The sequence below is a fragment of the Ovis canadensis genome, chromosome 1, assembly GCF_042477335.2.
Source record: "Ovis canadensis isolate MfBH-ARS-UI-01 breed Bighorn chromosome 1, ARS-UI_OviCan_v2, whole genome shotgun sequence".
Taxonomy (NCBI): Eukaryota; Metazoa; Chordata; class Mammalia; order Artiodactyla; family Bovidae; genus Ovis; species Ovis canadensis.
This window is the reverse complement of record NC_091245.1, coordinates 125,130,143-125,153,532: the sequence shown is the minus strand read 5'-3', so window position 1 is coordinate 125,153,532 and position 23,390 is coordinate 125,130,143. Positions and strand designations below refer to the sequence as shown.

The 23,390-nt window shown below is 46.1% G+C and overlaps 1 protein-coding gene across 2 annotated transcripts in view; it reads left to right on the top strand.

The window, feature by feature from the left end:
- Positions 1-1,040: 1,040 nt before the first annotated feature.
- Positions 1,041-23,390, top strand: part of IFNAR2 (interferon alpha and beta receptor subunit 2) — a 72,953-nt gene continuing 50,603 nt past the window's right edge. The window contains exon 1 of one of the 2 annotated variants that reach the window (XM_069549058.1): positions 1,041-1,216. The gene's annotated coding sequence lies outside the window, so the exon portion shown is untranslated. The remainder of the gene's footprint in view (positions 1,217-23,390) is intronic. The other variant, XM_069549067.1, reaches the window with a different exon arrangement.

Below are 23,390 nucleotides of genomic sequence, written 5' to 3'. Positions count from 1 at the left end.
TCAAACCGGTCAATCCTAAAGGAAATCAACCTTGAATATTCACTGGAAGGGTTGCTGCTGAAGCTGCAATCCTTTGGCCACCTGATGCGAAGAGCTGACTCATTGGAAAAGACCCTGATGCTGGGAAAGATTGGGGGCAGGAGGAGAAGGGGACGACAGAGGATGAGATGGCTGGATGGCATCACTGACTCAGTGGACACGAGCTTGAGCAAGCTCTAGGAGATGGTGAAAGGCAGAGAAGACTGGCGTGCTGCAGTCCATGGGACAGCAAGGAGTTGGAATGAACTGACTGACTGAACAACAGCAGCAAATATTAGTTTAAAAAAAAAAAGTATGATCTATGTGCAGAAAACGGAAATTATGCAAATTGGGATGATTTGGCATCTTTGAAGCAGCAATGAAGTTACCTTAGGACAGAGCCCAAGGAAGGAGCCTGGCAGAGAGGGGATGAGGGAAGTACCGGTGAACTTTGGATAGCGGGTAGAAGTGGGAACACATTCAGAAGGAACAAGGCAATAGCCCTGAGTTGACCCTTTGAGAAAGGAGAAGTTAAAATATGGCAGCTGCACCACAGGCAGATGCCAGAAAAAGAAAAATGGCATAAGCAAAAAATTTCTGTTTTAAGCATCTCTTCTTATACTCAGAGGAAATTATGCTGTTCAAGATTGTGTAATCACCAAGTTACAGCTAATTAGAAATTGAGAACCAAATGCTTGATGGTTGTTGCTGCTGTGCGGTTGCTCAGTTGTGTCTGACTCTTTGCAGCTCCATGGACTGCAGCAGGCAGGGCTTCCTTGTCCTTCACCATCTCCCAGAGTTTGTTCAAACTCATGTCTACTGAGTCGATGATGCCATCCAACCATCTCATCCTCTGTCGTCTCCTTCTCCTCCCGCCTTCAGTCTTTTCCAGCATCAGGGTCTTTTCCAATGAGTGGGCTCTTTGCATCAGGTGGCTTGATGGTTGGTATACAGATCTTTTTTTGCATGCAATCAGAATGTGTCAGTTCCATGCTGTCTCGGAGGTTAGGGCTGAGAAGGAGGAAACAGAAGGAAGCCAGGGCAGCGGGCAGCTAATGGTCATGCTGAAGAGGCAACGACCGAGGATGAACTAGAACAGAAAACAGAACTGTGTACAAGACACGTATCGCTGAGAGAGTACTGTTCTGAGGGCCCCAACAGCAGCAGCTGTGTCTGAGCTAACTCTGCTTGGAACCAGGTAAGATCTTTCTCAAGCCCCAGTGATGATGATGGTAGATTAGCAATTTGTTGTTGTCTGTCAATGTCATCCAAGAGTCTAACCCTGCTAGCTTCCTCTTTTCCTTCTTTCCCCTCTTCGACCCATGACCCAGGCTTTCCTTTTACAATTTCTATTCTGCAGGAAGCTAGGACAACAGAGAGTGAATATCAGTTATCACTGTTCATAAAATAAGGGTTAATAAGCCAGGACAGAGAGTACCAACGGTTGTTTCTGCAGCATCCACAGCCCGGTCGTCAGCGCGTTGTTTTCTGAGATGGCTTTATTTTGTTTTTGGTGGCATCTGGAGGACTGATGTAAGCCCCAGAGAGGTGGAATGTTAGAAATTAAGAGTATGTATCCCCTTTGATGACTGCAAGTAGTGTGCACAGAAGTGAGTGCTAAATGCATGTTATAATGAAGCCTGCATTCAGGCACAGCTGTTCCCATAGAGAGGTCCCCGTGTTTTTGAAAACAGATCCATTCATTCAGCTGACACATTTAGCTGAACACCTTCTATGTGCTGTGTGCTGGGCATAGGGTGATGGCAGCAACAGACCCAGGTCTCAGGTGACCTTAATGGGATGTGAGCAGATTAGGCATTTGGTTGGATCTAGAGGAGATGAGCGGAGAAGGCAACGGAAACCCATTCCAGTGTTCTTTCCTGGAGAATCCTGGGGACAGGGGAGCCTGGTGGGCTGCCATCTATAGGGTCGCACAGAGTCGGACACAACTGAAGTGACTTAGCAGCAGCAGCAGCCGGGGAGATGAGAGCTTATGCAGGGAAATAAGCGATACCTCCCTAAGGGGTAAGGTCAGTGGTTGGAGCAGGGCTTTACCTGAGCAGAGAGTCCAGGACATGTAAAAAGATGAGGACTGTTATCTATGAGGAGCACCTGATAACTGACCAAGAGGTTTTAGCCCGTTGTGACCCGTCGTATTTTCAGTTCCCTGAACGAACCAGGCTTCAGGTCCCGCCAGCCCGAAGGTCCCCTTGTGCCAGTTTGGTAAAGACATCTCCTCTGGACTAGGACAACCAAAGGATGGGCATCGCCCCGGGGACTGAGCAAACCCACGTTCCCGCACGTGGCCTCGAGCCCCGCGTGCCGTTCCCGAGTCTGCTCTGAGGGAGCTGCTGCCTTAGACAATTGCCCAAGGTGAAAGGCTTCCCCACACTGCAACCCCTCTGCCTCCCCTCCCAAGCCTTGCCTTAGAGACGACTGTCTCCGGTAAACCTGCCCAGTCCCTCACAGCTGGAAGTTGCTCCCATTTTTCCAGGCTCATGTCACCCTGTATTTCTCCCTAGTTCGCCTCATCACGATTACGACACGTGTGTGCGTGTAACTGTCCTCCCCGTGAGCATGTAAGTTCCCAGAAAGAAGGATGTGTGTCTGTCATGCTTACTGCCGTAACTCCTGCATGTGAGCTGCGCTCAGTAAAGGCTTCCTGAATCCGTGGGTGGTGGAACGGATGGGAGGCTCAAGTCAGGACTCATTAGAAGCTTCCTTATCCTTCTAAGGAGAATAGCTTGACCACACTCCTCACTCCACGCAGACTGGGCATGCCAGGCAGTCCCTATTCGAAATGCTGAGTCTACGTATCAGACAGGGTCATGGAGGCCGAGCCTGGACAGGTTCTGGGCTTTCACCCTCTGTTTTCTTATTTGCTCTCTGAACAACAGAAGACAACTCTCACTTTGCAGAAATAATCTACAACAGCCAAGTGACCACCCATGCTTGGAACACAGGCTGCCAACCGTTTCCATTTCATGGAGTCTGGTCACTATTCGCTTATTTTAAAATTATTAATTGGACACCTACCATGTGATACCAGTCTAGGGGCTGATCTTTCCATTCTCTTGGTAGCTTTCGGGAACACAATTTGCTTGGGTTGCCCTCTGTTTTATAGCGATGGAAGGGATGGAGACTTTCACCCTCTAACTGTGATGTACCTGACTTAGACTCCAGACTTGCTGTCTCATTTGTAGAACTTGTCCATGAGAAGGAGGGTGAAGTCACTAAAATGAATCTGACTTACAAGGAATGTGTGTTGAACAATCACAAACCATGGCCAGACAGTGATTTCCTGCATAGTAAAGAGTACTTGCTTGAGGACTATTTCTAGGAGCACTACCTAGGTTAAAGATTTGCAGTTTCATAAAGGAAGTACTAGAAAAAGATTTTATGTGATTACAAACTGATCTTCAATGGACACCCCGAACGGCCACATCTTCCGTAAGGGGTTGGTGCATAGTCTTTCCCTCCAACTCCATCCGAGAGCCTGCCCAGGCCACCCAGCCCCTCCCCCAGGGCCTCCCCACCCCTTCCTCCACAGCCGACACGATAGGAAAACCCCCCACCCCCAGTTGCTGAATATTTTAATAGCACCCCTACTCATTTTTGGGGCTGCAAAATCACTGCAGATAGTGACTACAGCCATAAAATTAAAAGACGCTTACTCCTTGGAAGAACAGTTATGACCAACATAGACAGCATATTAAAAAGCAGAGACATTACTTTGTCAACAAAGGTCCGTCTAGTCAAGGCTATGGTTTTTCCAGTAGTCATGTATGGATGTGAGAGTTGGACTATAAAGAAAGCTGAGCACAGAAGAACTGATGCTTTTGAACTGTGGTGTTGGAGAAGACTCTTGAGAGTCCCTTGGATGGCAAGGAGATCCAATCAGTCCATCCTAAAGGAAATCAGTCCTGGGTGTTCATTGGAAGTACTGATGTTGAAGCTAAAACTCCAATATTTTGGCCACCTCATGCAAAGAGCTGACTCATTGGAAAAGACCCTGATGCTGGGAAAGATTGAGGGCAGGAGGAGAAGGGGACGACAGATGATGAGATGGCAGGATGGCATCACCGACTCAATGGACGTGAGTTTGGGTGGACTCCGGGAGTTGGTGATGGACAGGGAGGCCTGGCGTGCTGCAATTCATGGAGTCACAAAGAGTCAGACACAACTGAGTGACTGAACTGAACTGAACTGAACTTCGAGGTGAAGGAATCTGTAAAGAATTCGATGCTGCTGCTGCTGCTGCTGCTAAGTTGCTTCAGTCACGTCCGACTCTGTGCGACCCCATAGACAGCAGCCCACCAGGCTCCACCATCCCTGGGATTCTCCAGGCAAGAACACTGGACTAGGTTGCCATTTCCTTCTCCAATGCATGAAAGTGAAGTCACTCAGTCTGACCGACCCTCAGCGACCCCATGGACTGAAACCTACCAGGCTCCTCCATCCATGGGACTTTCCAGGCAAGAGCACTGGAGTGAGTTGCCATTGCTTTCTCCAAAGAATTGGATGAGGATTCTATATTCTTGATTCTATAAAGGATGCTGAAAAGAAGCATCTAAATACTTGCTTCTTAATTCTATGGTGTCCAAACATGAAATGCATTGTTTTCAGGGCATTTGGTGTTTAACACAGCAGAGGGAGCCCTTCCCTAGCTTAAAGGATGCTACAGACACCAACAAGATGGCCACTTAGCCGGCCAGACTGCACAGACGGCGCGCCACAGACTGGGCGGTCTCAACAACAGATATCTATTTGCTCCGTCCGAAGGCCAGAAGTCTGAAGTTAAGGTGTTGGCAGGGTTGGTTTCCCCTGAGGTCTGTCTCCGTGGCTTGTAGATGACTGTCTACTCCGTGAGTCCTCACGGGGGCTTCCCTGTGCGTGTCCTAACTTCCTCCTATCACGGCACCAGTTGTATTGGATTAGGGCCCAGTCTACTGACTTCATTTTCTCTTAATCACCTCTTCAGAGGCCCTGTTTCTAAACACAGTCACGTTCTGACGTCCTAGGGGTTCAGACTTTGACATATGAATTTGGAGCGGGGTGGAGTGGGGTGGGGGGAGGGATACAGTTCAGCCCATAACAGCTAGCCACCCCACTTTCAGTTTTGTTATTGCCGGGAGAAATATCAATAACCTCAGATATACAGATGATACCACCCTTATGGCAGAAAGTGAAGAGGAACTAAAAAGCCTCTTGATGAAAGTGAAAGAAGAGAGTGAAAAAGTTGGCTTAAAGCTCAACATTCAGAAAATGAAGTTCATGGCATCTGGTCCCATCACTTCATGGGAAATAGATGGGGAAACAGTGGAAACAGTGTCAGACTTTGTTTTTTTGGGCTTCAAAATCACTGCAGATGGTGATTGCAGCCATGAAATTAAAAGACGCTTACTCCTTGGAAGAAAAGTTGTGACCAACCTAGATAGCATATTAAAAACCAGAGACATTACTTTGCCGACTAAGGTCCATCTAGTCAAGGCTATGGTTTTTCCTGTGGTCATGTATGGATGTGAGAGTTGGACTGTGAAGAAGGCTGAGCGCCAAAGAATTGATGCTTTTGAACTGTGGTGTTGGAGAAGACTCTTGAGAGTCCCTTGGACTGCAAGGAGAGCCAACCAGTCCATTCTGAAGGAGATCAGCCCTGGGATTTCTTTGGAAGGAATGATGCTAAAGCTGAAGCTCCAGTACTTTGGCCACCTCATGCGAAGAGTTGACTCCTTGGAAAAGACTCTGATGCTGGGAGGGATTGGGGGCAGGAGGAGAAGGGGACGACAGAGGATGAGATGGCTGGATGGCATCACTGACTCGATGGACATGAGTCTGAGTGAACTCTGGGAGATGGTGATGGATAGGGAGGCCCGGCGTCCTGTGATTCATGGGGTTGCAAAGAGTCGGACATGACTGAGTGACTGAACTGAACTGAAAAATACTTTTAATATTTTTATACACTATTAAACTATATCTCTTTATACATTACATGTGTATTATATATGGATGCATGCTAAGTCACTTTAGTTGTGTCTGACTCTGTGTGACCCCATGGACTGTAGCCCACCAGCCTCCTCTGTCCATGGGGTTTCCCAGGCAAGAATACTGCAGTGGGATGCCATGCCCTTCTCCAGAGGATCTTCCCAACACAGAGATCAAACCCACATCCCCTGCACCTCCTCCATTACAGGCAGATTCTTCACTGCTGAGCCACCAGGGAAGACCATATCTTATATATATTACATATTACATATTCATTTTGTTTGTATGACGTATGCATGCGTGCATGCTAAGTCGCTTCAGTTGACTCGGTGTGACTATCGACCGTAGCCTGCCAGGCTCCTCTGTCCATGGGATTCTTAAGCCAAGAATACAAGCAGGTTGCCGTGCCCTCCTCCAGGGGGTCTCCCCGACCCAGGGATTGAGCCTGCATCTATTCAGCGTACTTCATTTGCAGGTGGGTTTTCACCATTAAGGCCACCTGGGAAGCCCACATAATATATATTAAAAATAAATATGTGCATTAAAATTTTCATTGCTCTCTAAAAATTAAATCACCTATGTTGTTTTTACTCTCATAATGATGAACCTGTGGTTCAAAGGTCTTCTCCCCACCGCCATATTGGCAAGCATCAATGGTGCGCTCAAATTAATAGAAAGCCCAGACCCAGTCACTCTTAGGAAAGCCACGCAAGTTCTCGTATCTAAAGACGTGGAAGAAAGTTAGTGAGTTCAGGACATAAGCAGGGCAGCTGGCGGTCATCTGCAGAGGCCCAGTCAGGTTCCTGACTCACCAAATGGGGAGTTGCAGATGGTAAGGCCAGGGTGGTAAGCGCCACTCTGGACATCCTCAAGCCCAGTCTCAGGGACTCTCTCCTCCCTCCCGATTCCCCCTTCCCCACCCCTGCTCCCCTCAAGGCTGGGAGAGTTCTGCTGCTTGGCTAGCCTGGGGTGACACAAGAAGCTTCACTGAGCCTGGGGTGGCCTCATTAATCCTGCAGTTAGACAATAGCAACCTGCCTACAATGGAGCACCCTTGCTCCCCAGGCGAATGGAGTCCTGTCCAATAACACACCCTTAATTCAGAGCCTCTGAGAGGGAACAAAGGCAGGGACAGGTGTCCTGGGCGGTCAGGCTAACTGGTCCCTAGACCCACCTTGGGTCCCACCCTGCCACCTTAAACTGTGGTCTACACAGTCTAAAGAGTTATCTTAAGGATGACAAATGCCTCCAAAATCATCTTACTAAGCAATCAGTTCCTTGCAAACAAATGTCATTAGAAAGATTCTGTATACATGGCTTTATGCCTCCATGTATCAGAGACTTTATGCAAAATACACCATTACCAGGGGCTTCCTGGTGGCTCAGATAGTGAAGCATCTGCCTGCAATGAGGGAGACCTGGGTTCGATCCCTGGGTTGAGAAGATTCCCTGCAGAAGGAAATGGCAACCCACTCCAGTATTCTTGCCTGGAAAATCCCATGGATGAAGGAACGTGGTAGGCTACAGTCCATGGGGTCGCAAAGAGTCAGATACGACTGAGCAACTTCACTTTCACTTTCACTACTAATATCCCAAATACGACCTGAAAAGAACAATCCTCTGCTAAAAGTAGGCATGGTGCTCAGCTTTGCCTCTTTGTGACCCCATGGACTATATATAGCCCACCAGGCTCCTCTGTCCACATGATTTTTCAGACAAGAATACTAGAGTGGGTTGCCATTTCCTTCTCCAGGGGATCTGAGGATTCTTTGCTAAAAGTGTACTTAGTTTACCATAAGGTTACTTGTAATTTACCTCAGATGACCATTGTATCTACTACTGTGGGCAGGAATCCCTCAGAAGAAATGCAGTAGCCATCATGGTCAACAAAAGAGTCCGAAATGCAGTACTTGGATGCAGTCTCAAAAATGACATAATGATCTCTGTTCGTCTCCAAGGCAAACCATTCAATATCACAGTTATCCAAGTGTACGCCCCAACCAGTAACGCTAAAGAAACTGAAGTTGAACGGTTTTATAGACCTACAGGATCTTTTAGAAGTAACACCCAAAAAAGACATCCTTTTCATTATAGGGGACTGGAATGCAAAAGTAGGAAGTCAAGAAACACCTGGAGTAACAGGCAAATTTGGCCTTGGAATGTAGAATGAAGCAGGGCAAAGACTAATAGAGTTTTCCAAGAAAATGCACTGGTCATAGCAAACACCCTCTTCCAACAACACAAGAGAAGACTCTACACAGGGACATCACCAGATGGTCAACACCAAAATCAGATTGATTATATTCTTTGCAGCCAAAGATGGAGAAGCTCTATACAGTCAACAAAAACAAGACCGGGAGCTGACTGTGGCTCAGAGCATGAACTCCTTATTGCCAAATTCAGACTTAAATTGAAGAAAGTAGGGGAAACCACTAGACCATTCAGGTATGACCTAAATAAAATCCCTTATGATTATACAGTGGAAGTGAGAAATAGATTTAAGGGTCTAGATCTGATAGATAGAGTGCCTGATGAACTATGGAATGAGGTTCGTGACATTGTACAGGAGACAGGGATCAAGACCATCCCCATGGAAAAGAAATGCAAAAAAGCAAAATGGCTGTCTGGGGAGGCCTTACAAATAGCTGTGAAAAGAAGAGAAGTGAAAAGCAAAGGAGAAAGGGAAAGATGTAAGCATCTGAATGCAGAGTTCTAAAGAATAGCAAGAAGAGATAAGAAAGCCTTCCTCAGTGATCAATGCAAAGAAATAGAGGCAAACAACAGAATGGGAAAGACTAGAGATCTCTTCAAGAAAATTAGAGATACCAAGGGAATATTTCATGCAAAGATAGGCTTGATAAAGGACAGAAATCGTCTGCACCTAACAGAAGCAGAAGATATTAAGAAGAGGTGGCAAGAATACACTGAAGAACTGTACAAAAAAGATCTTCACGACCCAGATAATCATGATGATGTGATCACTAATCTAGAGCCAGACATCCTGGAATGTGAAGTCAAGTGGGCCTTAGAAAGCATCACTATGAACAAAGCTAGTGGAGGTGATGGAATTCCAGTTGAGCTATTTCAAATCCTGAAAGATGATGCTGTGAAAGTGCTGCACTCAATATGTCAGCAAATTTGGAAAACTCAGCAGTGGTCATAGGACTGGAAAAGGTCAGTTTTCATTCCAATTCCAAAGAAAGGCAATGCCAAAGAATGCTCAAACTACCGCACAATTGCACTCATCTCACATGCTAGTAAAGTAATGCTCAAAATTCTCCAAGCCAGGCTTCAGCAATACGTGAACCGTGAACTTCCTGATGTTCAAGCTAGTTTTAGAAAAGGCAGAGGAACCAGAGATTAAATTGCCAACATCCACTGGATCATGGAAAAAGCAAGAGAGTTCCAGAAAAACATCTATTGCTGCTTTATTGACTATGCCAAAGCCTTTGACTGTATGGATCACAATAAACTGTGGAAAATTCTGAAAGAGATGGGAATTCCAGACCACCTGACCTGCCTCTTGAGAAATCTGTATGCAGGTCAGGAAGCAACAGTTAGAACTGGACATGGAACAACAGACTGGTTCCAAGTAGGAAAAGGAGTGCGTCAAGGCTGTATATTGTCACCCTGCTTATTTAACTTATATGCAGAGTACATCATGAGAAACGCTGGGTTGGAAGAAACACAAGCTGGAATCAAGATTGGTGGGAGAAATATCAATAACCTCAGATATGCAGATGACACCACCCTTATGGCAGAAAGTGAAGAGGAGCTTAAAAGCCTCTTGATGAAAGCGAAAGAAGAGAGTGAAAAAGGTAGCTTAAAGCTCAACATTCAGAAAACTAAGATCATGGCATCCGGTCCCATCACTTCATGGGAAATAGATGGGGAAACAGTGGAAACAGTCTCAGACTTTATTTTTCTGTGCTCCAAAATCACTGCAGATGGTGATTGCAGCCATGAAATTAAAAGATGCTTACCTCTTGGAAGAAAAGTTATGACCAACCTAGATAGTATATTCAAAAACAGAGACATTACTTTGCCGACTAAGGTCCATCTAGTCAAGGCTATGGTTTTTCTTGTGGTCATGTATGGATGTGAGAGTTGGACTGTGGAGAAGGCTGAGTGCCGAAGAATTGATGCTTTTGAACTGTGGTGTTGGAGAAGACTCTTGAGAGTTCCTTGGACTGCAAGGAGATCCAACCAGTCCATTCTGAAAGAGATCAACCCTGAGATTTCTTTGGAAGGAATGATGCTAAAGCTGAAGCTCCAGTACTTTGGCCACCTCATGCGAAGAGTTGACTCATTGGAAGACTCTGATGCTCGGAGGGATTGGGGGCAGGAGGAGAAGGGGACAACAGAGGATGAGATGGCTGGATGGCATCACAGACTCGGATGTGAGTCTGAGTGAACTCCGGGAGTTGGTGATGGACAGGAAGGCCTGGCGTGCTGCAATTCATGGGGTTGCAAAGAGTCGGACACGACTGAGTGACTGAACTGAACTGAACTACTTGTACTTACTGGGCACATCAGGACATTGGAGGTAGAGCTTAAATTTTATAAAAGATGAAAAGCTAGGGAACTTCCCTGGTGGTTGAGTGGTTAAGAATCCACCTTCCAAGGCAGGGGACAAGGGTTCTATTCCTGGTCAGGGAACTGGATCCCGTAGGGCAGCTAAGCCTGCCTGCCACAACAAAGATCCCATGTGCTGCAACTAAGACCCAACCCAGCCCACAATATAAATAACTTAATTAATAAAAAAGATGAAAAACTAGAGCTTGGGTCCAGAGGCAGGCCTGCTGCTGCTGCTGCTAAGTTGCTTCAGTCGTGTCCGACTCTGTGCGACCCCATAGACAGCAGCCCACTAGGCTCCTCTGTCCCTGGGATTCTCCAGGCAAGAGTACTGGAGTGGGTTGCCATTTCCTTCTCCAGTGCATGAAAGTGAAAAGTGAAAGTGAGGTCGCTCAATCGTGCCTGACTCTTAGTGACCCCATGGACTGCAGCCTACCAGGCTCCTCCATCCATGGGATTTTCCAGGCAAGAGTATTGGAGTGGGTTGCCACTTTCTTTCTAAACCCTCAGGGCTGTGGTACGAGGGGCAGTTCCAATGAAATGAGAGGGGAGCACTGAATCAAGGCTGATTCACTCAACCATTCATTCTAGACCTCAGAAGTCGGCTAGGACCCCTGTGCTTTTGCAGGTCCATGTGTGATGGGCTCAGACCTGTCACTGTCGTGAACTTTGAGGTCAGCCTACTGGGCCTGCATCCTTAGATTTCTCTGAGCTCTGTCAGAGCAATCTGCTCACACCAAAAAAGCCCTGTGAGCATTTCAGAAAGAATCATGGCAGAAGATGAAGGGCTCAATGGTTCCATCACAAAATCCACAGCAAACAGCCTCACAACTTGTGCTTTGAGATATTGATTCACCAGTGCCCTGCAGGGGGCGGGGGTGGGGGTTCCTCTCTGATGTCCAAGTGAGCCCTGTCTCCCCACTTCTCACACACTGTGCACATCCCATTGGAGCCCCATCTTCCATCCTGGAGCTCCCCCACCTCCAGGCTACCTCGAAGCCCATCCAGCTCCACAGTGGCACTCGCAGAGCAAGCCAGCTCTCCCCAGCCCCCAGGCCACCTACCATTCCCCACCCCATCTGGGGGCTCAGCCAAGTGAAGTGAAGTGAAAGTTGCTCAGTCGTGTCTGACTCTTTGCGACCCCACGGACTATACAGCCCATAGAATTCTCCAGGCTAGAATACTGGAGTGGATAAGCCGTTCCCTTCTCCAGGGGATCTTCCCAACCCAGGGATTGAACCCAGGTCTCCCGCACTCCAGCTGTGCCACCAGGGAAGCCACCAGGGGGCTCACCCAAATCTTCTCTTTAAAGATCAGCTTAGGTTATATACAGCTTTTACATTTTCTGTTCTCTTAACAACCCATTTAACCATCAAATGTCTTCTACATTGTGGCCACAAAGGGGACTCTGGAGCCAAACCCTAGAGTTAGAATCCTGGCTTGACTATTTACTGTGTGACTTTGAGCCAATTACTTAACCTCTCTGGGCCTTTGTTTTCTCATCTGTAAAATGAGGAGGGTGATAACAGTATCTGACTCTTCTTTTAAATTACATTTTTTGGTTAATTTTTGAAAAGTTTTAGACCATTATCTAAGATTACTTTCCACTTACAGTTAGTACACAGTCTATTTCCTGTGTGGTATAAAAGATAACACATCTTTGAACCTATCTTACACCCCCTCCCCAGCAGTTCCTGACTCTGGGTTGAAGTGAGGGGAGGACTTAGCACGTGACAGGCTTGCGCAGCAAGGCCCACATGGAGCAAGAGTGTCTGGAGAGTGCTGCGTGGCAGGCACACAGCAGAGGGGCAAGTCAGTACTCAATGTGGTGTTAGCTATGTTCCTGAAAGTGCGGCATTCCCTGGGCTTTATGACTCAAAAGAAATGCACAACCTAAAAATTGAGAATCATGTTTCCTTTGGGGTTCCCCAGAGGCTCAGCAGTAAAGAATCTGCCTGCAATGCAGGAAATGCTGGTTCAATCCCTGGGTCAGGAAGGTCCCCTGGAGGAGGGCACGGCAACCCACTCCAGCATTCTTGCCTGGAGAATTCCATGGACAGAGGAGCCTAGCGGGCTACAGTCTGAGAGATCACAAAGAGTCGGACATGACTGAAGCAACTTAGCACTCACACGTGGGAAGTAAAGCTTGCTACTGCCCAACTGGAAACAGGCCCAGCGTTTGAGGAGAACAAAGATTTCCCCTCTTTAAAAAAATAATAGAGCATTCCAAATACAAAATAGGGACTAGCCTTTCCAAGTGGCTAGGGCCCTGAAAATTCAAGTTCACTTGCCTTATTGGTGCAAATAATCAATAATCAGTCTCTAATAAGGAACAGAAGAAAGTTTTATTTGAGCCAAACTGAGGGTGGTAGCCCTGGAGGCAGCTTCTTGGAAGCTCTGAGAAATTGATGTGTAGAATAAGGAACATTCCTTTGAGGTTTCAAAAGAGACAACTTTTTACAGAATTGTGTAAATCTGGACAGATGTTTCATTTCTGCAACTAATCGGTAAACTAGAATGGATGCTAAATTTTTCATATCAGAAGCTCAAGTCTGCTTTGAATCCATAAATACTCATTGTCAGTGTAACTTTAGTTCAACAAAAGGATTGTACTGTATGAAGAGCTGATGAAAAAAATCCCCCTATAACATTTTTTAAAGAAAATCCCTGTTTGCATAAAGAAAAAGTCTTGTGTAAACTATAAATTTTTTATTTAATTTTTTTAAAAAAGAGACTGCTTACTACATATACAGTGAGCTGGCTGGGCCCTAGTGTCTGGGAAGGGAATCTTGTCTTCAAGGGAGTGTTAACATGGACACATAGGAAGGGAGTCATTTATCCTCTCACCAAACTGGATATTCTTGACCTTAATGGTTAGAGATGTGCTGTGTATGTTTGACAGGCCTTGAGTCAGGCCGTTCTAGTTCATACAAAGTTCAGGCCAAACCACATATTAATATAAGACAGAATGACTTCCCATAATCCAGTATTTGAACATTTTCACCATCAGCCTCGAGGTAAAGTCGCTTCTGATCACTTCCTAATACATTCACATCACATACACTGCGCACGCACACGCACACGCACGCGCCCTACACCATTCACCACACATACATACACACATACTGCTACACACCATATACCACACACACACCCCATTCACCAGACATACATACACACATTCTGCTACACACCATATACCACACACACACCCCATTCACCACACATACACACACATACTGCTACACACCATATACCACACACACACCATACCACACATAAAATACACCACACACACATACCCACATATTTCCACATGCCACTTACCACACACACACCCCATTCACCAGACATACATACACACATAAAATACACACACCACATACACCATTCACTACATGCACACGCATACTCCCCTACACCATGTACCACACACACACACACACACACACACACCATTCACCCCACATACATACATACATATACTCCCACACACCATCTACCACACACACACCATACCACACATAAAATACACCACACACACCATTCACCACACACACATACGCACACATACCCCCACACACCATTTACCACACACACCACAAACACTTACACACCACACACCATTCACCACATACACATACATCATAGCACACGTAAAATACACACACCACACACACCATTCACCACATATACATAAACACATAAAATACACCACATACACCATTCACTACATGCACACGCATACTCCCCTACACCATACACCACATACACACACACACACACCCCATTCACCCCACATACATACACACATATACTCCCACACACCATCTACCACACACACACCATACCACACATAAAATACACCACACACACCATTCACCACACACACATACCCACATATTTCCACATGCCACTTACCACACACACACACCATTCACCACACATACATACACACACATACTCCCACACACCATTTACCACACACACCACAAAAACTTACACCACACACACCATTCACCACATATACATATACCATAGCACACATAAAATACACACACCACATACACCATTCACTACATGCACATGCATACTCCCCTACAACATACACCACAGACACACACACACCATTTACCCCACATACATACATACATATACTCCCACACACCATCTACCACACACACACCATACCACACATAAAATACACCACACACACCATTCACCACACACACATACGCACACATACCCCCACACACCATTTACCACACACACCACAAACACTCACACGCCACACACCATTCACCACATACACATACACCATAGCACATGTAAAATACACACACCACACACACCATTCACCACATATACATACCCACATATTCCCACATGCCATATACCACACACATACCACTCACTGCATGCCCGCCATACACTGCACACTTCAAACAGGTCAGTACTTATCCTTACTATGTACAATGTACTCTGCTATTTTCCACTCCATTTCTTCTTTTTTTTTTTCTGATGTTATCTGAGACTCACTAAATTGATTTCACAACCCACGAAAAGTCCTGAACCAGACTTCGGAAAAACAAACCTGGAAGGAAGCAGAGGAAACCCACAGGTTGCTGTGAGGTGAACGTCGATCTGCTGGCTGGCTGGGCTCCCAGGGTACCTGGGACACGGCTGTGGCACACGGGCACCCCCTCCCCACCGTGGCTGCCCCAGCCAAGAATGGGCAGGGGCAGAGCCCCGCAGCTGACCAGGACAGTTGGTGGCGGGGGCGGGGGTGTCCGTCATCATGTTTGCCTAGCTAATTTTTTTTTTTTAATTTTAAAATCTTTAATTCTTACATGCGTTTCCAAACATGACCCCATCTCCCACCTCCCTCCCCACAACATCTCTCTGGGTCATCCCCATGCACCAGCCCCAAGCATGCTGCACCCTACGTCAGACATGGACTGGCGATTCAATTCTTACATGATAGTATACATGTTAGAATTCCCATTCTCCCAAATCATCCCACCCTCTCCCTCTCCCTCTGAGTCCAAAAGTCCGTTATACACATCTGTGTCTTTTTTCCTGTCTTGCATACAGGGTCGTCATTGCCATCTTCCTAAACTCCATATCCTAAGCTATATACCCCCTATTTTTGTTTTTAATCACCGTCTCACACGAAGCAGCCTGTGGGTTTCCTCTGGGGGTTCCCCTATGGCTCAGCAATTAAAGAATCCGCCTGCAGTGCAGGGGACATAGGAGACATAGGTTCAGTCCTTGGGTGGGAAAGATCCCCTGGAGGAGGAAAATGGCAACCCACTCCAGTATTCTTGCCTGGAGAATTCCATGGACAGAGGAGCCTGGCGGGCTAGAGTCCATGGGGTCGCAAGGGTCGGACATGACTGAGGGACTAAGCATGCACGCCTGTGGGTTGCCTTTGCCTTCCTCCAAATCAGTGTTTTACAGATTACAGCCTGGAGTCAATTAGCAGATCATGAAATCACTTTAGTGAGTCTCAGGCAGTAGAAAAGAAGAAATGGAATAGAATAGCACATTTCCCATGTAGTAAGCATAAGTTCTGACTGGTTTGAGGTGTTTCTACTATTAATATAACTTTTCTTCAAACCAGCTATGAAATAAGTGAAACTATAAATGCAGGACAGAGAGAATCATTCACATCCAGTGATTCAGACATAGAAACACAGAGGGGAGCAACTCTGGAAACTACAGCCTGAAAAGTAAAGAGAATATCCAACTCCCACAGCTGTAGCTAAACCTGCCAGATGATGACTCAGCGAGAGCACAGTAGTTTGATCTTGGAATGATTTTTTTTCCTAGAAAATATTCAGTCCAACAGATGATTCTGAAACAGGAGGGAAGCGGGCAGGACACAACCTTTAAAAGACTGACACAGCCCTAGGATATAATATAAAGTAATTAGAACCAAACGGGCCCAAGACGGCGGATGAGTCAACTTCCGCTAGGCCGTGAGCCTCAGTATATGCTCACTGTAACACATCAGCAAGCTAGATGACAGACCCACAGGCATCACAACAGTTCCAAGGTCGGCCATCAAAGACCAAAAAGTGGGCAGTGACCCAATTCCTGGAAATCTCCACCCCTTCCCCAAAAGAGCTGGAATAATCCTCCCACTCATTAGCCTATGAAGTTGCAAGTAGTGCAAGCGTAAGTCAGTCGTTCAGAAGTGTCTGACTTTTTGCAACCCCATGGAGGCCAGGCTCCTCTGTCCATGGATTCCCCAGGCAAGAATACTGGAGTGGGTTGCCATTCCCTTCTCCAGGGGATCTTTCCATCCCAGGGGTCAAAAGCAGGTCTCCTGCATTGCAGGTGGATTCTTTACCACTGAGGCACCAGGGAAGCCCTGAGGGGGAAGCACGGAGTCTGTGAAGTTAGCCAGCCCAGAAAAGCTAACCAAACCATATTTCAAGGCCGCGCTCACCTTCTGAGATGTCCCCAACTCTGTCTATGCGGTGTGCTTCTCTCTAAACAAATCCACTTCTTGCCTCTATGTCTCTCACTGGATTCTTTCTATGGTAAGACATCAAGCACCTGAGCTTCATTAAGCCCTGAAACTAGGTGTGTGATCTCAGTTGGAAGACTGTGAGTTTTGGCTGCGTTCAGGTCTTCGCCATGTGGGTTTGAGTCCTAAACTGAGTTCTGGCTGGGTTTGAGTCCCCGCACATGAGTTGAAGTCCCAATCTGAGGTGAACAGTTTCAATGCCTCCTGTTTCCAACTGACCAAAGTAGAACTGGGCTCACAGTAATGGGATGATTCATGCTTCACAGAGCCACTTCAAAAGCCCAGAGGCCAAGGTCATTCTTTGCTCCTCTTAGATACCTGTGCGGGCAGCCAGCCACTGCTCAAAACACATAGGAATTCCACCCCTGGAATTTCCCTCAATGCTTGGAGAACTCCTGATACTCTGACTGGGTTGACATGGTTTCTGGGACTGATCCTGTCTCTACCTATTGCCCCAGGGCAAGTGGACTAGAATCCAGCTTTCTTCTGTAGATAATGCCTAACGAAGATGGTCAAGCCCTCTCCCCCCAACCTCCACTCTCATGATGGAAAAAGGAGCTCACAGGTCAAAATAGCAAAAGACGTTTGATAAGCATAACAATTTCCAAAACAAACACTGGATTACAGATTCCATCAGAAACAGAGATGTTGTTAAAATCCAAGAAGTTAGGTTTGGAAGGCATCACCAACTCAAACGGACATCAGTTTGAGCAAACTCAGGGAGATAGTGAAGGACAAGGAGGAGCCTGGAATGCTGGTGTCCATGGGGTCACAAAGAGTTGGACATGACTGAGCAACTGAACAACAACAAATAAATTATTGAGAAATAAGGGATGAGGGGCAGTTAAAGATGGAGGTGTGAGATAATACTAAACTTCCCACATTGCACAGACACAGGAAATTTGCAGATGAAGATGAATCAATTCCCTTCAGGAAAAAATGTGAAAACTGGCTGAACAACTCCTCCACAACAAAGGGTAAACAAGGCACATCCAGAAGTTGGGAGAGGCAAGGATGTGGTCTCACCAAAATCCCCACCCCTGGTGCGGAGACCCACCATCAGGAGGGAGTCTCACAAATAACAGAGCTTCTCCCTGAGGAGTGAAGCCTCTCTGCCCGCATCAGGCACCCCGACCTTGGGACCGCTCTCTGGTGGCCTTAGACCAAAATAACTTGCAGCTGGGCTTGGGTTTCCAGCCAGAGTCTGAGGCCTAGTCTTGGTGGTTAGAGCACCGAATTCTAGCCATTAGACCTGTGGTCAATGACCAGAGCCTTGGCCCCTCAGCTCTGCAGGAAAAAAAGTCCGCAAAGACATAAAGTAGGGAAGCGAGTAATTATTAGGAGGAAAAAGAGTACAGTACATGTGGATAGACATACAGGCAGACTCGGAGAGAGAGTCGCTGAATTGCACCCTCGTGGCTGTTTGAGTTACTTTTATGGGGCATTTCTTCCAGATTTCCTTTGGCAAATCAGTTTTGATTTGCCCTGGTCACAGTCCATATTTGGGATCTCTCAAGATTATCCCATGTGTGCAGTTTGCTCTTAGCCAAAGTGGATATTACTGCAAAGGCCTGTGGGTAGCTTAGCATCACTTGACATCCCTCCCTTTTTGACCTCCAAGGAGCCCTTCTGCGCATGTGTGGTCAGGGAGGTCTTCTGGCTTCTCAAGAATGAGAAATATGTGGTCTGGGCAGGGCCCAGCCTCCTCTCGCAATTGTCCTGCTATTTTCATCTTACCTTTTCATACTGTTCATGGGGTTCTCAAAGTCAGAATACTGGAGTGGTTGGCCGTTCCCTTCTGCAGTGGACCATGTTTTGTCAGGGAAAACCACTAGATCTTCAGGTATGACCTAAATCAAATCCCTTACGATTATCCAAGGGAAGTGACAAACAGATTCAAGGGATTAGATCTGATAGACAGCGTGCCTGAAGAACTATGGACGGAGGTTGGTCCAAGAGGCTGTGACCAAAACCAAAGAAAAAGAAAAGCAAGAAGGCAAAGTGGTTCTCTGAGGAGGCTTTACAAATAACTGAGAAAACAAGAGAAGTGAAAGGCAAGGGAGAAAGGGAAAGATACACCCAACTGAATGCAGAGTTCCAGAGAACAGCAAGGAGAGATAAGAAAGCCTGCTTAAGTGAACAATGCAAAGAAATAGAGGAAAACAACAGAAAGACTAGAGATCTCTTCAAGAAAATTGGAGAGACCATGGGAACATTTCATGCAAGGATGGGGACAATAAAGAACAGAACAGTGATGACCTAACAGGAGCAGAAGAGATTAAGAGGAAGTGGCAGGAACTAGACCAGCTGACCTGCCTCTTGACAAATCTGTATGCAGGTCAGGAAGCAACAGTTAGAACTGGACATGGAACAACAGACTGGTTCCAAATAGGAAAAGGAGTGCGTCAAGGCTGTATATTGTCACCCTGCTTATTTAACTTATATGCAGAGTACATCATGAGAAACGCTGGGTTGGAAGAAACACAAGCTGGAATCAAGATTGGTGGGAGAAATATCAATAACCTCAGATATGCAGATGACACCACCCTTATGGCAGAAAGTGAAGAGGAGCTTAAAAGCCTCTTGATGAAAGTGAAAGAGGAGAGTGGAAAGGTTGGCTTAAAGCTCAACATTCAGAAAACGAACATCATGGCATCTGGTCCCAGCACTTCATGGGAAATAGATGGGGAAACAGTGGAAACAGTGTCAGACTTTATTTTTTTGGACTCCAAAATCACTGCAGATGGTGACTGCAGCCATGAAATTAAAAGATGCTTACTCCTTGGAAGAAAAGTTATGACCAATCTAGATAGCATATTCAAAAGCAGAGACATTACTTTGCCAACTAAGATCCATCTAGTAAAGGCTATGGTTTTTCCTGTGGTCATGTATGGATGTGAGAGTTGGACTGTGAAGAAGGCTGAGCGTCAAAGAATTGATGCTTTTGAATTGTGGTGTTGGAGAAGACTCTTGAGAGTCCCTTGGACTGCAAGGAGAGCCAACCAGTCCACTCTGAAGGAGATCAGCCCTGGGTTTTCTTTGGAAGGAATGATGCTAAAGCTGAAACTCCAGTACTTTGGCCACCTCATGCGAAGAGTTGACTCATTGGAAAAGACTCTGATGCTGGGAGGGATTGGGGGCAGGAGGAGAAGGGGACGACCGAGGATGAGATGGCTGGATGGCATCACGGACTCGATGGACGTGAGTCTGAGTGAACTCTGGGAGATGGTGATGGACAGGGAGGCCTGGCATGCTGCGATTCATGGGGTCACAAAGAGTCGGACACAACTGAGTGACTGAATGGAATGGAACGGCATGAATACACAGAAGAATAATACAAAAAAAGGTCTTAATGACCTGGATAACCACAACGGTGTTACCACTTACCTGAGCCAGACATCCTGGAGCTTGAAGTCAAGTGGGCCTTAGAAAGCATTACAACTAATGAAGCTAGTGGAAATAATGGAATTCCAGCTGAGCTGTTTCAAATCCTAAAATACAAAGGTGTGAAAGTGCTACACTCAATATGTCAGCAAATTTGGAAAAGCCACCAGTGGCCACAGGACTGAAAAAGATCAGTTTTCATTCCAACCCCAAAGAAAGATAATGCCAAAGAATGTTCAAACTACCACACAATTACATGCATTTCACATATTAGCAAGGTTTTGCTCAAAATCCTTCAAGTTAGGCTTCAACAGTATGTGAACCAAGAACCTCCAGATGTACAACTTGAATTTAGAAAAGACAGAGGAATCAGAGATCAAATTGCCAACATTAGTTGGATCATAGAGAAAGCAAAGCAATTCCAGAAAAACATCAACCTTTGCTTTATTGACTGCACTAAAGCCTTTAACTGTGTGGATCGCAACAAACTGTGGAAAATTCTTCAAGGGATGGGAGTACCAGACCACTTTGCTGCCTCCTGAGAAACCTGTATGTCAGTCAAAAAGCACCAGTTAGAATCGTACATGGAACAGCTGATTGGTTCTAAAATGGAAAAGGAGTACATCAAGACTGAACATTGTCACCCTGCTTATTTAACTTATATGCAAAAGAACAGTATGCCAAATGCAGGGCTGGATGACTTACCAGCTGGAATTATGATTGATGGTGATTGATAAGATTTCTCATATCAATAATCTCAGATATACAGATGACACCACCCTTAAGGCAGAAAGCAAAAGAAATTAAAGAGCCTCTAAATGTGCACCTCTAAAGGTGCAAGAGGAGAGAGAAAAAGCTGGCTTAAAATTCAACATTCAAAAAATTGAGATCATGACAGCTGATCTCATCACTTCTTGGCAAATAGAAAGGGTAAAGTGAAAACAGTGACAGATTTTATTTTCTTGGACTCTAAAATCACTGTGGATTGTGACTGCAGTCATGAAATTAAAAGATGCCTACTCCTTGGAAGATAAGCTATGACAAACCTAGACAGTGTATTAAAAAGCAGAGACATCATCTTGCCCACAAAGGTCCATCTAGTCAAAGCTATGGTTTTTCCAGTAGTCATATATGGATATCAGAGTTGTATCATAAAGAAGATTAAGCACTGAAGAATTGATGCTTTTGAATTGTGGTGCTGGAGAAGACTCTCGGGAGTCCCTTAGACTGCAAGGAGAGCAAGCCAGTCAATCCTAAAGGAAATCAACCCTGAATATTCATCAGAAGGACTGGACTGATACTGAAGCTGAAGCTCCAATATTTTGTCCACCTAATGCGAGGAGCCAACTCATTGGAAAATGCCCTGATGCTGGGAATAATTGAGGGCAGGAGGAGAAGGCGGATTGAATCTGCCTACAATGCAGGAGACCGTGGTTAGATTCCTGGGTTGGGAAGACCTGCTGGAGAAGAGAAAAAGCTACCCATTTCAGTATTTTGGCCTGGGGAAATAATCCATGGGATCGCAGAGTCCGACAGGACTGGTGACTTTCACTTTCATTTTGGAATGCCCCAGGCGGCACTAGTGGTAAAGAATCTGTCTGCCAGTGCAGGAGACTTGGGTTCAATCCCTGGGCCAGGAAGATCCCTTGGAGAAGGAAATGGCAGCCCACTCCAGTATTCTTGCCTGGAGAATCCCATGGACAGAGGAGCCTGGCGGGCTATAGTCCATGGGGTCACAAAGAGTTGGACACAGATGAAGACAGTTAGCACAGGAGAAGGAGGTGCCAGAGGTTGTGATGATTAGACAGCATCACCAACTAAATGGACATGAATTTGAGCAGGATCCTGGTGACAGTGAAGGACAGGGAAGCCTGGAAAGCTGCAGTTCATGAGGTCACAAAGAGTTGAACAGGACTTGCTAACTAAACAACAACAAACATACATTGTACAGTAATTATATCTCAATGAAACTGGATAAATACTAAAAACAAAATAAAATAACTGATTGATTTGAAGCAGGACAAATATGGACCCGTGGTAAGAGAATGTCATGAACTGGATTTGGTAATGGACAGGGAGACCTGGCGTGCTGCAGTTCATGGGGTCACAAAGAGTAGGACACGACCAAGCAACTGAAGTGAACTGAACTGAATGATTATGATTGTTTATTCCCACTCAGTGTACCTTGGATCTAATTTAAAATGAAGCAGAAAAGAAAGAATACTTCTTAAATGAAAGAACATGTGGAATAAAAAAGCAGGGCAGGGGAAACCCTTGGTTTCCAGATCACACCAAAGAGGTAGTGACTGATTTCTTCAAGACAAACTCATCACCGTGGAAAACTTCCAAAATGTAAGAGGAAATTAGCATTGATTCTTAGAAAAGGTCCTCTGTCCATGGCATTCTTCAGACTAAGAATACTGGAGTGGGTTGCCATGCTCTCCTCCAGGAGATCTTCCCAGCCCAGGGACTGAACCTGAGTCTACTGCATTGGCAGGCGGTTCTTTACCACCCACATAGGAACCCCTAGTCTGAACGTATCTGGAGAGATTGGCTGTCACTTCCATGCACTCAGACCTCAGGCTCCCTGGTTTTGTATTGCCTCCGCCTCCCCAGTGCCTCTGGGTCCTTTCCATCAACCTTCAAATACACTTATGGCTCTCCCATTTGGGGGACAGAAAGGCTAAGAGTGAAGCCAGACCTCTCTCCTCCCTACAGCCAACACGTGCAGCAGTAGCTCTGTCCCACGCCTTCCCAGCAAAACTTCTCGCAAACCGGTCCCCTGCATTCTTGGTCTCGGCCCTAAGCCCACGCTTTCACCCTCCTCTGGGCAACACATGTGCTCCACCAGGTCACAGGCGACTGCTCAGTGCCTGACTCTTCTGACATTTTGGTG